This window comes from Dama dama, chromosome 18 (assembly GCF_033118175.1).
Source record: "Dama dama isolate Ldn47 chromosome 18, ASM3311817v1, whole genome shotgun sequence".
Taxonomy (NCBI): Eukaryota; Metazoa; Chordata; class Mammalia; order Artiodactyla; family Cervidae; genus Dama; species Dama dama.
The window spans coordinates 8,641,955-8,657,324 of NC_083698.1; the positions used below are offsets into that span (position 1 = coordinate 8,641,955).

Here is a 15,370-nt window from a genome sequence, read left to right on the forward strand (position 1 = left end):
CCTAACTTGAAAGTGGAGCACCACTATCAACCAATTTTTTTAACTTTTTTTGCCAGTATTTTTTAATTGAAGGATAATTGCTTTACAGAATCTTGTGGTTTTCTGTCAAACATCAACAAGAATCAGCCATAGGTACACCCATGGCTCCTCCCTCCTGAACCTCCACCATCAACCACATTTTTCTAGTCCTGTGTTTCTATTTATAGTTCAACAAATCCAAGGATTTGGGGAAATGCATATCTTCTTTGATGTTTATTTCATAAATGCTCTTTGCAAAATTGTCTGTCATTGCAACATGGCTACAAAGCCTCAGTGGTTCCTGAGAGAAAGAAGTGCCTTCTGGGCTGAAAGTTACCAGAAAAGGCTCTCCTTTTATTTGAAAGTTATTTCTCCTGTTATGCTATCAAATATTCTTCTTTCTTCTCTTCCTTCCCCTTTCCTGGCAATGGTAGCTGTGGGTAAAACTCTCCAGTGACTTTATAATAGCAATTTTAGTGTTCAACTATTGAATCCTTATCAGATATGTACAGAGAAGGCAATGGCAACCCACTCCAGTGTTCTTGCCTGGAGAATCCCAGGGACAGGGGAGCCTGGTGGGCTGCCGTCTACGGGGTCACACAGAGTAGGACATGACTGAAGCGACTCAGCAGCAGCAGCAGCAGCAGCAGCAGATATGTAGGTTATTCTCTCTTGGCAGTAAATTTTTGGAAAATGTTATAGGAAAGTGATAGAAACAAACCCGCTTGTAGACAAGGCTCTATTTAAGGGGTACTCATGCATGTAGGGGGAACAGGTTCGATCCCTGGGTAGGGAAGATCCACTGGATACTAGCAAACCACTCCAGTATTCTTGCCTGGAGAAGTCTATGGACAGAGGAGCCTGGAAGGTCCATGGGGTGGCAAAGAGTCGGACACAACTGAGAGACTGAGCACACAGGCATGCATGCATTCAAAATGACTGCAAAATTAAAGAAATCAAATATAAAATGCTCATATCAGGGGAAACGATGACATTTATATGGGAACCATCTGTATTATCTTTGCAGCTTTTCTATACATTTAAAATTATTTCAAAACCAAAAGCTTATTTTAAAAAAAGGTCAGCGAATCAGAACCGAATCCAGGTAATTTGTCTTCTCTCCCTCAGCTTTACCAGACCGAGTCTCTTTCCCTCCTCCGCACATTTACTTATGTATTCTATATACACAAGATCCTTTACAACTGCTGAGAGATTGGAGATGTCGTCTTACTCCTGAGGAGAAAGGCCAGCTTGGTGGCTGCTGGGTTTGAAGTTCCCTGTTCAAATGCCAATGTAGATAGAGACATGACTGCTCTGAGAGCTTAGCCAGGTCACTTCCCTGTCTGTGATTTGCTTTTGTCTTATGCCTAAAGGGACAGATAATGCTTACCTCCCACCTCCACCAGAAAAAGGAAAAAAGTTAAAATGTTAATCTGAACATATTTTTTAAAAGGAAAAACAGTTTTCAGTGTGAGTTTCATATACAATACAGAATATTAATATCTACTGGTTTTGTCAGCCTTAGCTAGTAAGCACCTCAGGGCAGGTCCTGCTTTTTGAATCTCAATAGCTACTCTTGAATCCTTTCACAAATAATGATGCCAGTCCTTAAATCTCAAGTTTGAATTCTGAAATTTAGGATTCACTGATAGTAGCTACTAACAATGCACCTATTGCCATTTCCTAAATATTTGTTTTACTTCTAACAGAGCACAAAGATCTCAAAACTCTGTTTTTATAACCCTGTTTACATCCTGAGAAAGGACTTGTCACCAGAATCACATCATAACACATAGATACCTATTCAATGACCCACTTGGGCTCTCCCATTTGGCTGCCATTTCACTCCTGCCTCTCTCTGTGTTTAACCTTTTGCCTCCTCCAGAGCAGTTAGCTGAAGCCGCAGGATGAGGAATGGGGGTTCTTAGAAGCCTGGGAGATCAAAAGGGTCCACCCTGCATGAACAGCATCTCTCTCTTCCTGGGCAGTTTCTGCTACTGCTGGGGAAGGGCGATGGGGGGAGATTTTTCTATTAATTCCTAGCTGACATCTTCAGAGCAGGAATTTAAGTTTCACAACGAGAAGAAATGCAGAACTTAATGGTTACGGGTGATGTATACAGCCTTCTGTGTTAAGGAGAGAGGCAAAGCCTAAAGATTCTTAGCCCAAGTGGAGCACCACCCAGACTGTGTATGAGGAAATCTGTTGGACAAATGTTAGCTGCCTACCCTCCTCTTTCTTCTGACTACAGACTTGCTTTTTTTTGGAAATGATGGACATTTTCTTTCCTACAGATCCAGACAAAATATCATTGACCCTCAAGAACTGAGAAATCCCCACCGTCATCTCCTTCAGCCCATTCCAACACTCTGCAACTCCAAGAGACAAGTCACTCCCACTTTCCAGAAAACACTCCAGGACAGGGAGGGGCGGGGGGGAGGCTCAAAGGGCAGGGAGGACCTCAGCTCAGGGGCAAGAGAAAGTCTCTGTGCACCCTTCAGCACCTTACTGGCTCTGCAACCCCACCAAAAACATAGTGAAAATCACCTGTACATATGGAGGGACCTAAATACAGTCAGATTTGAGAGATCCAACAACATTCAAATACATGAAAATTTAGAACTGCACTGTCTAATACGGTAACCATCAGCCACATGCAGCTATTTAAATTACTTTAAACTAATTAAAAAATTCTGTTCCCGAATCACATTGGCCACTAATGGCTCTTGTGTTGGACAGCTCAAATATGAAACACTTCCATCACTGCAGAAAGTTATACTGGGCAGGAGTGACGTAAATGGTACACAGAAGTACATCTGGGCTCTTAAAACCCTGTGATCTCATCTTTGATTCTTTTTACTAAATATTCACTGAGAATTTATGTCATGCAAGGCACTGGAAAAAAGTTCAATGAAGCATACAAAGATGAATATGATGATAACTGGGCATCAGGAGCTTACATTTGAGATTTAGAAATATACAGATACACGACTACCTATACTATAAAATAGAAAGATGTACAGGAGCAGAAGAACAAGCAAATTATTGTGCTTAGACAAACAGAGAAGGATGAAACCATTTCACACTGATCCTCAATGGTTCCAGGATTCCAAGATAACAAGCACCATCCTGATTGAGAAATCGCACATTTCCATGCTGTCAGTTCCATGTAAACAGCATATGAACACAGTCCATCAAAACTGCTTTGAAAACTTGTCCAAAATAAAATTTTCTTTGGTGAGAAGATGTAAGAAACATAAGAGGTACCACATGCTAATGGAAAGAACATAGGATTCAAAGCGAGAAGACCTATTTGGCAGCTAAGTCCTATTTTCACAAGCTGTGTGATCTTGAGTAAGCTATTAACTTTTCTGAGCCTTAGGATCTTCATTTTCAAAGTGGAAGAAATAATCCTTACCCCATCTGTCGCATAAGCTATTACTGTAAGAATAACCATGATAGTGAAAGAAGCTCAGAAACAGTAGAATGTCATATTACTATTATCACTGAAAGTGACATGAAACGTTGGAGGACATATAAATCCATTGCTGGCAAGTAACTTTGGACGGCATGTGGAAGGTTCACAATTCTGCACAAGGATATCAAATTCTGAATCCGTAAATCTTTATTTAGATTTAAAATCAAAACACACATTCCTCGTCATACCTATCTCTTCTGTTGGGGTCACAACCATTAAAAGTTCACTGCTTCTTAATCCCAGAGGACAATCTGCCTCTTGCCAGCATGAAGGCGGCCATGGCATTTAGGGTGAACCTACCATGAATGACAAATTAAAATTTTCCTGACTAGGACAAGTTAGCAAATGAATGGGAAAGTGGGGTAGGTTTGTTTGCTATGGAGAAGAGAATGGATCAGTGGGATAACTCCCACAATGTACAAATGCAAAGGAAGGAGGTCTTGGAACAATTGCCAGATATGGGTTCTGTTGATTTCATGAGGAATTTTAATAAGAATTTCACACTTTGTAACCACAAGCTTTTGAGGCTGTCTGAGAAAATGCTAAATGCTTCTGTAAACGTAAAATGACACCACTTTTACTTTCCTGCAACTCCTGGCAATAGCGTGGGATGATTTCTTTTTCAGCAGAGAGTGTGGCCAGATTGGGTTTTTCCCCAGATGTGTAGGGAATGGTTTCAATTACCTGGTGCCATGCCTTCATTTTTAAGCACCCCCTCGAACCTAATGGGTTTGGCAGTTCCAGTAAAGGGTGGAAGCACAGAGGGGCCCTTCTAGTCATCCAAGCTATGGTTTCACCATGCTCACCATGTAGCTGGCACAGACTCACATACAACAGAAGAGAAATGCTTATACCAGGATGCAAGGCACTGAATAGCCTAAATTTTCAACAAGGAGGCCTAAAGGTTAAAATAATAAACTTCAAGTGATGTATGCCATATGTGACATTTTGGTTCCAGACGTAACAACCCAAACCAAAGTCTTTTGCTTAACAATTCCAAAACAATATTACTCTCCTAGGTTTCTGATTTTGATTTTGCCTCAATTGCTCACAGATTACACTTTGGCAAACTTGGACACAACATAGGACTGTTTAAAATGCACATGCCGGGAAACCTGCAAGATGATCTGCACTAAATCATCCCCAAATTCTTCGTTCCTGTGGTCACTTAACCATTTCCACAAATATGGCATGGACTTTTCCTTCAGGAGGAAAATTTGAAATAATCACTCTAAGTAAGTAGTACAGTGAACTCTCCCCTTCCCCAAATAAAACAATAGACATTTGTTCTAATATAATTGGCCATTTATCCCAGGTCTCAGCAATTTATGGCTCAACTGTATGAAACTGAAAATCACAATTTTAATAGCAAAGTAGAGACTTATCAGTCACAGAAAAGTCCGGAAGTGGGCTCCAAAAGGGCCAAACTTTGGTATGCATTTCATAACCTAGTTGAAAGGTCCAATAGTCTTAGCAGTTCTTCATTATTTTACAATTATATTTTTAAATTACTTTGAAGACTTTGAAGCACATATTTTATCTTGAAATACTTCAACTTAATGTCCTTAAGTTCAGGAGTATAAAAAACAGCATGGAAATAACCATTCTTTAGTTTTCTGTGCTAGCCTCATCTTTGTAAGGAAGGTAAGTTATTGATTACCTTCCCTTGCTACATTATAATAAGGCTAGTATGAGACCCATGATCACAAAAGTGATTAGTAATGAAAACAATGGTGAATACTTAGGGATTTGCAGGTGACCGTATCTGAAAATACAGTGATGGCTTTTCCCATACTTTAGTTGAACTACATAAGCAAAGGTAAATTTGTAATAAAAATGCCATATATTACAATAGTAAAATATTAAAAGAGTAATGAGAAAGTCCACCAGACAGCTTCTAAATCACACAGTTAACACAGGCTAGATGACTAAATGTTTTTTTCTTTTAAGCTCTTCAGAAAAACTACTTACAGTCAAAAAAAAAAAAAAAAGTGTATCACTGGGGCACAGGCAGAGTGGAGAAATGCAAATCAAACGTGATCCAAGTATTTACAGATAAAAGCCAAAGGAAGCAATGTACTCTGGGAGAAAAGTCAAAGGGAGTCAAATGACCATAACATGTCAGAGCTGAAAGGCCCTGGGAGCTTGCCTATCCTATCCCAGTATTTTATAAATGAGGAAAATAAGGCTCAGATAAGAAATTAGCCTAAATTGAGGACAGGGAAAGAACAACAATTAAGTCTTTTCCTCCTATTCAACCAGTCCTCATTCTACTAGACCCACTCTTTAGTCCCAGTTCTGATCAGGACACTTAATTGTCCATCAGTGATGATGGGCAAATCCCAAAATCCTTCCATACCTCTGATTCTTCCTCTGTAAAAGGAGGATAATACCAACTACTCCATCGTCTTCATTAGATGATTGCACATTACTATATAGACAATTAGCATAAGAAAGTTACACGCTCAAAAGAATGAAAAGGCAAACATCAAAGCAGTTTCCTTTTTAAAGATTATTTGAAGTTACAAACAGATAGAAAATTCTCAAAGTTCAAGGCCCTAAGAAAGCTAGAGTCAGTAGACCCACAGACCAGTCATAAAACAAAGATATTTTATCTTCTTGCAAATGCTTTTCCAAACTCATCCAAGTCAAAATGATCATGGAGAAGAAAAGAAAATCATGGCATTTGAATTAATAGGCATTAGACACTTGAAACACAGAACTGCAATATATACGCAAATTTAAATTTAGGAATTTTCCTTTCGTGTTTTCCTCATAGTTATTCAGGATACAGGCAATATCACTTGCAAGCAAAGATAAACATTCTACACTGATGCCAGCAAACATTCTTTGCAGCAAAAACCTACTAATGAACATCTTCTCACCAGTGGGTCCCTACCGCCTACCAAGAAGAAAAACAAACTAATTATTTTTCTTGAGTTTTTTTCAATTTTTATATTTTTTTTTTTATATATTAAGCAAAAAGACTGACTGAAAGCCTCTAGGCCCTTTAAATCATATTTTATTGCATTTTTCTTTACCTAGTCATACAATGGGAAGAAAGAGCCCATTCTTGTTGATACATCTTTATGAAAGATATCAATATGTGACTGTCTCACTCAAGTTAATACATGAAGAAACTGGCATAGAAATATATTATTAGCTTTGTTGATTGGTTGGTTTAGTCACTAAGTTGTGTCCAATTCTTGTGACCCTATGGAATGTAGCCCACCAGGCTCCTCTGTCCATGCAATTTTCTAGGCAAGAATACTGGAGTGGGTTGCCATTTCCTTCTCCAGAGAATCTCCCTGACCCAAGGATCAAACCCTGGTCTCCTGCAGTGCAGGTGGTTTCCTGCATTGCAGGGGCATTCTTAACCAACTGAGCCACCAGGGAAGCCCCATATTATTAGCTTATTTCATTATAATTAGTATGCTTATGATGACTAAAGAAAATAAGCCTTCTTGCATGACTCTGGGCCTTGAAGGTTCTTTGCTCATAGGAAAGCCCTGTCCTTTTCTGATAGATTCAAGCCTTTCTAGCTTTAGAGCATGGAAATAAGCATAGATTACAATGATTCCAATTACCACCAATATAATCAGGAAGTTGTTTTAAATAAAGGTTTATTAGAAAAAAAAAAAAGGTTTATTAGCAAAGAGTTCAGAAATGAACCCATCATATAGGCTATCATCTATATGATCTGGAATCTTAAAATATATCAAGCACACAGCTACATGTACTCCTTCAGTTACTGATGAGTTAAATTTGTTCTGTTCTCGATGACAGACTGATTCTCTGATCCACACCCAACACCTGTCCTGCTCAGACCCTTAGTCATAAGAGAAACTTGATAAAAGTGTATGGTGTGAAAGCAAATCTCTCACCACTACAGCACTGAGGTGAGATTCTTCATTGTAGAGATCCTGTGGTAAAGTAATGAGGACTAAAAATGGAAAAGGACTTCCACTTCTGGCCACCTGGAGAAGAAAATGGCAACCCACTCCAGTATTCTTGCCTGGAAAATCCCATGGACAGAGGCGAGCTACAGTCTATGGGGTCACAAAGAGTCAGACACAACAGAGTGACTCACGCTTCTGGTCACCACAGAGAAACTTTTCCTCTTAAAATTATTAAACTTGATGAGACATATGAAATAACTGTTTTCAGATGTTGGACAACAGGCAAAATCTGATCCCTGAAAGGTGAGAAATGAACAAGGTGAGCCTGGAAGTACTTTGTAGATCTCAGTGTGAGTGGGAAGACACAGATCAGAGTTCATGGCCACTGAGGCAGCTGGAATTCACGTGGCATGGTACTAGACAGAAAGGGGCTGGGTAATTTGTACAAAAACACAATTCCAACTTGAAAAACGTGCTATAAAGAAATAAAAGGAGTTCCAGAAATCTGCACAGGGGCCCTCTTGAATCTTTGGCTGAATACTAGGCAACAGATGCACAGAACAAAACTCCACAAAGCCAGGGAAAGAACAACTATAGGGACCTATGGGCTGAACAACTACCACAGTTCCCACAAGATTTGGAAATGCTCAAGTTTCAATCTGCCAAAGTAGAGAGACCTCACTAGACACTCTGAGCATTTGACAGTCCCTAGAAAGACCATGCCTTAGGAAGAAGACTACTCTAAGCCCTGATAAAGGCACTCTGTATCTGCCCTAGCAAAGCTAAAAAACAACCCCTTAGTGATACAAGGTGTTAACTATGCTGCTTATCATTAAATCATGACCAGTGTGTGTTTATGCTGTGTTAGATCCAACAATCTTACTCAACATTTACAGGCAAAATACTAAGTGATCAGGAAGTGAACTAGATGGAAAGTTTATGTGGACTCTATTCTTCCTTATCTGGTATTTTTCAAAACCAAGGCAGAGGCCATGGTTTGCAAATTCCACAGTCTTAACAAGGAGACCTTGAATCAATCAATGGACAACAGTGAGCAACTGTGAAACCTATCTCAGTATTTTCAAAAATCCCACAAACGCTCATCAACAGCTTTCTCCTAAAAATACTAATTCACTTTTACAAGTATTTTTGGGGGCCAGGCAATGTGCTGAGCCCTTTACATGCATCATCTCATCTTCACAATTCTATGAGATGGAATTAACATTATTTCTGTTTGCAGAAAAGAGAGGCTTGGAGTAGTTTGGTATAAGGTACTACATGTGACAGGTAGTAAGACATGGAGGGAGGTCTCCCACCCACAGCTGTAGGATTCCAACACCAGGCACTTAAACACTCAACTCATTCCCTCTATTGAAAGTGAACATCTGGATTCTACTCTCAGACACTCTCAGAATTCCCACACAAAAATTTCCACAAGAACATAGCAATCAGGGAAGTAAATAAAAGTCAGACCTTGCCTGGTTTCTTCCTATCCTGGGCAGCGACAGCAATCTAGATTGCATGAATTTTTGTTTTGATCTGGGCATGGGTTAAGGGGTGTGGTAGCATTTTTAAATTTTAAATTATGGGATCTGAATAACTTTTCCTCTGTTGTGGCATTTTATCAAAAAATGGCAATTTCCAAAGAAGGCCAAATTTCTTGATATAGTCTGCTCTAACTCTCGTCTATAATTTTCACTCTAAACCAATACTTTACCTATTGATTCAGCTAATTGTTTAAAGATGCTATAGACATTCTTAAAAATGTAGACTTTCACGAAAGCCCTGACTGCTACAAAAACTCACAGAATAAACCTAGACAAGTCAGACAATCTTCCTAGGCCACAGTTTCCCTGTCTAGAAAGTGACGATCTTGGGACTTCCCTGATCCTGTGGTTAAAATGCCACACTTCCAAAGCAGAGGGCACAGGTTTGATCCCTGGTTGGGGAACTAAGATCCCACATGCTGCATGGTGCACACCCAAAAAAGAAAGTGGGGATCTTGAAATACATTGGCATTTGCCAAATGACATATCACAGAATACCTGTCCTAAGAGATGCCCCAAGCAAAAGAAATTCCAGGTCAAATAAATAGGAGAAAAGCTACAAACAGTTGCTCCCATTTAGAGACTAATGATGCATTAACAATGGATAATGTGCTTGCAAATTAAAGCCTCAGCAAAGTCTAGCAGTAAAAAGATCTATTTAACTGTGTTTAATTTTGAATTTCCCAAACCTGTTTGACTCTAAAACCATTTCCCTGAAAAAGTGTCTACAAACATCCCATGGAAGCAATATCCATTTATTTACTCATAAAACTACTTATTGAGCATCTAGTATGTGCTAGACAGCACACTGGGTATTGAGAATACAAAAATAAACATCATCCCTGTTCCCCTGGAGTCTAGAGTTTAGTTGAGAGAACAGACAAGAAATATGCAAAAAATAAACAAACATGGTTTTGTGTCAAGAAGAGTACTAAGAAGGAAATAAATAGTTTTTTAAACATAAAATAAAGAAAAATGGAGCATATTTAAATGGAATAGTGAGAAAAAGCCACTTTGACCTCTCTAATATCATTAAATATTATTAGCATCATTTAAGAAACTCTCTGAAGAATGAGAAGGAGACTGAATGTGAAGAGCCATGAAGCATCTGTGAAAATCCCAGGGTGTGAAACTGCTTAACAAGTTCAGAAAATCAAAAGGCCAGTGAGATTGAGGAGGAGGCCTGACTTTAGGACTGGAGAGACTGGGCATGCGGGGCTTCCTGGTCACAGAACAGAGCTTAGAGTTTATCCTAAGCACAATGGGAAGGCGTTTCAACTGGGAAGTCACCTGACAAAATTTCATTTTGTTTTTTAAAATATGAAAAAATCTGCCTGTGATGCAGATCATCAGGGTTCGATCTCTGGGTCAGGAAGATCCTCTGGAGAAGGGAATGGCAATCCACTCCAGTATTCTTGCCTGGAGAATTCCATGAACAGAGAAGCCTCTCAGGCTACATACAGTTCATAGGGTCGCAAAGAGTCGGACACAACTGAGCAACTAACAAACAAAACAAAAAAAACATATATATATATATATATTTTTTTTTTTTTTTAATTTATTTGACTGCACCAGGTCTTAGTTGCAGCACTCAGGATCTTCAATCTTGGTTGCAACACATGGAATCTTTAGTTGCAGCATGCAGGATCTTTTCATTGTGGCAATGTGGGATCTAGTTCCCTAACCAGGGATCAAACCTGGGTCCCCTGCATTGGGAGCACAGAATCTTAACCACTGGACCACCAGAGAAGTCCCAAAACTTGTTGGTTTTTGTTTTCTAAGTTCATTCTGGCTATCCTGTGAAGAAGAGTTTTAAGAGCTAGAAGAATACTTAGGAAGAATTCAGAGAAGCTGTATTGGTTTTCAAGTGCTGCTAGAATAAACTATCATGGACTCAGTGGGTGAAACAATACAAATTTACTATTCTACAGTTCTGCAGGTCTGATGTCTGACGTGTCTCACTAAGCTACACTCACCAGGACTGCATTCTTTTCTGGAGGCTCAAGGGGAGAATCAGTTTCTTACCCACTTAGGTTGTTGGCAGAATTCAGCTCCCTGTGGCTGTAGAGCTGTCCCTGCTCTCCTGTCCCTGTAAGCTCAGGCATTCTCTGCGTCTAGAAGCCACACACACTCCTTGGTTTGTGGCCCCCTTTCTCTGTCTTCAAAGTCAGCAGTGGTGGGTTGAGTCTTTCTCATTCTTCAAATCTCCTCCTTTTTCTTCCATCACATCTCTCTGACTCAGCCAAGAAATATTCTTTGCCTTTAAGGACACATGTGATTAGGGTGGGCCCATCCAGATAATCCAGGAAATGTAAACATCTGAAGATCTATAACCTTAATTACATTGGCAAAGTCCCTTTTGCCATGTGTGGTAACATATTCACAGATTCTGGGCATTAACGAAGCACATCTTTACAGAGATAGGAGGAGAAGTATTAAACAGCTCTCACGTGGTAGCAGTTCCACGTGAGAAACAAGATAAATTACATCAGTGTGGTGGCAATGGGAAAAGGTAGGCAGATTTAAGGCATATTTTAGACTCAGAATTAGTAGACTTGGTGGTGATGTGTTATTTAGGTGGAGGTACTCAGTAGTAAAGAGGAGGGACTCAGTGATAAAGAATCCACCTGCCAATACTCCTGCATTGGGTTCGATCCCTGGGTCAGGAAGATCCCCTGAAGTAGGAAATGACAACCCACTCCAGTATCTTGCCTGGGAAATACCATGCACAGAGGAGCCTGGTGGGCTAGAGTCCATGAGGTCGCAGAGAGTCAGACATGACTGAGTGACTGAGCATGCATGCATCAGTTCAGTTCAGTCGCTCAGTCATACCCGACTCTTTGCGACCCCATGAACTGCAGCACGCCAGGCCTCCCTGTCCATCACCAACTCCCAGAGTTTACTCAAACTCATGTCCATCGAGTCGGCGATGCCATCCAGCCATCTCATCCTCTGTCGTCCCCTTCTCCTCCTGCCCGCAATCCCTCCCAGCATCAGGGTCTTTTCCAATGAGTCAGCTCTTCACATGAGGCGGCCAAAGTATTGGAGTTTCAGCTTCAGCATCAGTCCTTCCAATGAACACCCAGGACTGATCTCCTTCAGGATGTACTAGTTGGATCTCCTTGCAGTCCAAAGGACTCTCAAGAGTCTTCTCTAACACCACAGTTAAAAAGCATCAGTTCTTCAGCAGTCAGCTTTCTTTATAGTCCAACTCTCACATCCATACATGACCACTGGAAAAACCATAGCTTTGACTAGATGGACCTTTGTTGGCAAAGTAATGTCTCTGCTTTTTAATATGCTGGGTTGTTCCTAACTTTCCTTCCAAGGAGCAACTGTCTTTTAATTTAATGGCTGCAGTCACCATCTGCAGTGATTTTAGAGCCCCCAAAAATAGTCTGTCACTGTTTCCATTGTTTCCCCATCTATTTCCCATGAAGTGATGGGACCAGATGCCATGATCTTAGTTTACTGAATGTTGAGTTTTAAACCAACTTTTTCACTCTCCTCTTTCACTTTCAGCAAGAGGCTCTTTAGTTCTTCTTCTCTTTAGCACTTTAAAAAAGACTAAAAATCTCTCTTCTAGTCAGGGGTCATGAAGTCTGAATTTTTATAATTATATGTATTCTTATTGTCTTGAGGAAAGAATGACTTGTTTGTGACTCATCACATTCTTCAAAGTGAAGAAACTCTTAGTATGCTAGTTATCTATTCCTGTGTAAAAAAAAATTGGCCCAAAATTTAGCAACTTACAACAATATAGTTTCTGTGGGTCAGAAATACAGACGTATATTAGCTTGGTCCTCTGCTTCATGATCTCTCATGTGGCTATAACCAAGATGTTGTTTAGGGCTGGGGTCTCAACCGAAAGCTCAATGGGGGAAGGATTCGGTTTCAAGCTTATTTACGTGGTTATTGGCATGAATAATTGTTGCAGTACGGAGGGCCTCAATTACTTACTGACTGTTGACTAGAAGCAACCCCCAGTTCCTGGCCACGTGGGCCTCTTCACTGCTGCAATTTATTTAATCAAAGCTGCCAAGAGAGAGAAAGTCTGCCAGGAATTCACAATCTTTTCTAGCTTAATCACAGAAACAACACCCCCTCAAAACTGCCATATTCTATGATTTAGAAACAAAGGGAGAGAAACACCTGGAAGCAGGGATCACTACAGTCCATCATAGAGACAAATGGACCACACTTGGGAATGGAAGAAACTAAAGGGAAAAAAAAGAAAAAGTGAAAAAGGTAAACTTCATCTTCTCAATTTTTTTAGGACAGCAGTTCTAAACAGTATCCTTCAGCCAGTAAACTGCTCCCAGGAGAGGTGATTAGGAAACTAGTCAAGAGGTAGAAATCCAAGAAGGACTGCAAGTCAGTTTGGCAATAACTTCTAAAGATTATAGCAGAGGACAAAAAAAAAAAAAAAAGATTAAGATAAGTTATTTTAAAGTATTTTAATTCAAAATTAGAAAAAGAAGACTTTAGCAGAATTGGAACAAAAATATAAGAAGAAAAGGACAACATATTTTGGAAAACAGACTAGTCAATTCTCAGCAGTAACAGTGAAAAATGTAAGCAATTGCTAATGGGCATTTCCTAAAAATAGAATGCTTCCAAATTCTGTCATCTTGTACGTTATCCTCCACATTGACTCTTCTTAATCTGAAATGAGATTTATTGCATTTCATGCAGTTTGAAGTCCATGCAGCAAAGGAGACTGTCACAAATTTCAATGCATTTAAAAATAAAGTAGTTGGCCGAGACCGGCCAGCCGGGCGGGCAGGGAGGAGGAGGAGGAGGAGGAGCCGGGGCGGGCTGGCGGGCGGCAGGGTGTGGTGGTGGCATGCTGGAGCCGAGTGGGGCCAAGACAAGGCCCCCCATTCGGGTCACCGTCAAGACCCCCAAGGACAAGGAAGAAATTGTGATCTGCGACCGAGCCTTGGTCAAAGAGTTTAAAGAGGAAATCTCCCGGAGATTTAAGGCACAGCAGATCAGCTGGTCCTGATCCTCGCAGGCGAGATCCTCAAGGATGGGGACACACTGAACCAGCATGGGATCAAGGATGGGCTCACTGTTCATCTGGTCATCAAGACCCCTCAGAAGGTTCAAGATCCAGCGACTGCCACTGCTTCTTCCCCTTCCACCCCAGACCCAGCCTCAGCCCCCTCCACCACCCCTGCTTCACCTGCCACGGCTGCCCAGCCCTCCACTTCTGGAAGTGCCACTTCAGATACAGGCATGGAAGCCGAAGGAGCAGTGGAGGGGGTACCTCCCCAGAGACTGGGGAGGCACCTCCCAGTGCCACTGCATCCATACTCTCTGGCTTTGGGGGCAGCCTGGGCTTGGGCTCCGCCAACTTCATGGAGCTGCAGCAGCAGATGCAGAGGCAGCTGATGTCCAATCCTGAGATGCTGTCACAGATCATGGAGAACCCCCTGGTCCAGGACATGATGTCTAACCCTGACCTGATGCGCCACATGATCATGGCCAACCCCCAGATGCAGCAGCTGATGGAGCGGAACCCTGAGATCAGTCACATGCTCAACAACCCTGAGCTCATGAGGCAGACAATGGAGCTTGCTCGAAATCCAACCATGATGCAGGAGATGATGCGGAACCAGGACCGGGCCCTAAGCAACCTGGAGAGCATCCCTGGAGGGTATAACGCCCTCCGCCGCATGTACACGGACATCCAGGAGCCCATGTTTAGTGCTGCCAGGGAGCAGGTGGAGCCAGGGGTGGCTGGTGGGAGGGCAGTCTGAACTCGGGATCACCCACCCCAGACCCAGGCAAGCCTGAGGTGCTCTCCGCTCCTCTTTCCATCCCTAGTGCCCTGAGGGTAGGTCTTGGCTTGAAGGTGGTTTTCCTGGCATAGCCATGGCATAGCCAGGAATGGTCCATCTCGGCGTGGGACTGAAGCACTAGGGCAGAAGATAGCAGAGGTCCCTAGGGAGTGGGGGCAGTGTAGTATCCAAGGGCTTTGACGTTGTTCTGACAGACTTCTTGCACCGAGGCCTAAAAGGTTGTGGGGCAGGCCTGAGGTCAAAGAGCCCACCCCTCCACAGCACATCTCAAGTGTGGTCCACAGATCACCTGCGTCAGAAGCACCTGGGGTGCTTGTCAATCATGAGATTCCTGGTTCCTACCTTTGAGATACTTATTGAATCAATCTCTGGAATTAAGCCTTGGGAATATGTGCTTTCAAAAATGCTTTGTGAATTTTTTCCAAATATACAAAAAGTATAGCATTCTCTCATATTAAAGTTTAATTTACACTAAAATAAATAAATAAAAATAAAGTAGTTAAAAATGAGGGGCATGGGGGAGAGGGAAAATGCACAAAGTTCTAGTCTCCTTGGGTCCCTGGAAGAGAAGGGTTTGGGAATGAAACCATCCACTCTTCATGGCAAATGAGTCTCTTAAAT

General features: G+C 41.4%; 1 pseudogene; it reads left to right on the plus strand.

Annotated features, from left to right (window-relative positions):
- The first annotated feature begins 13,788 nt into the window (after positions 1-13,788).
- On the plus strand, positions 13,789-14,862 carry LOC133072735 (ubiquilin-4-like; annotated as a pseudogene).
- Positions 14,863-15,370: the final 508 nt, after the last annotated feature.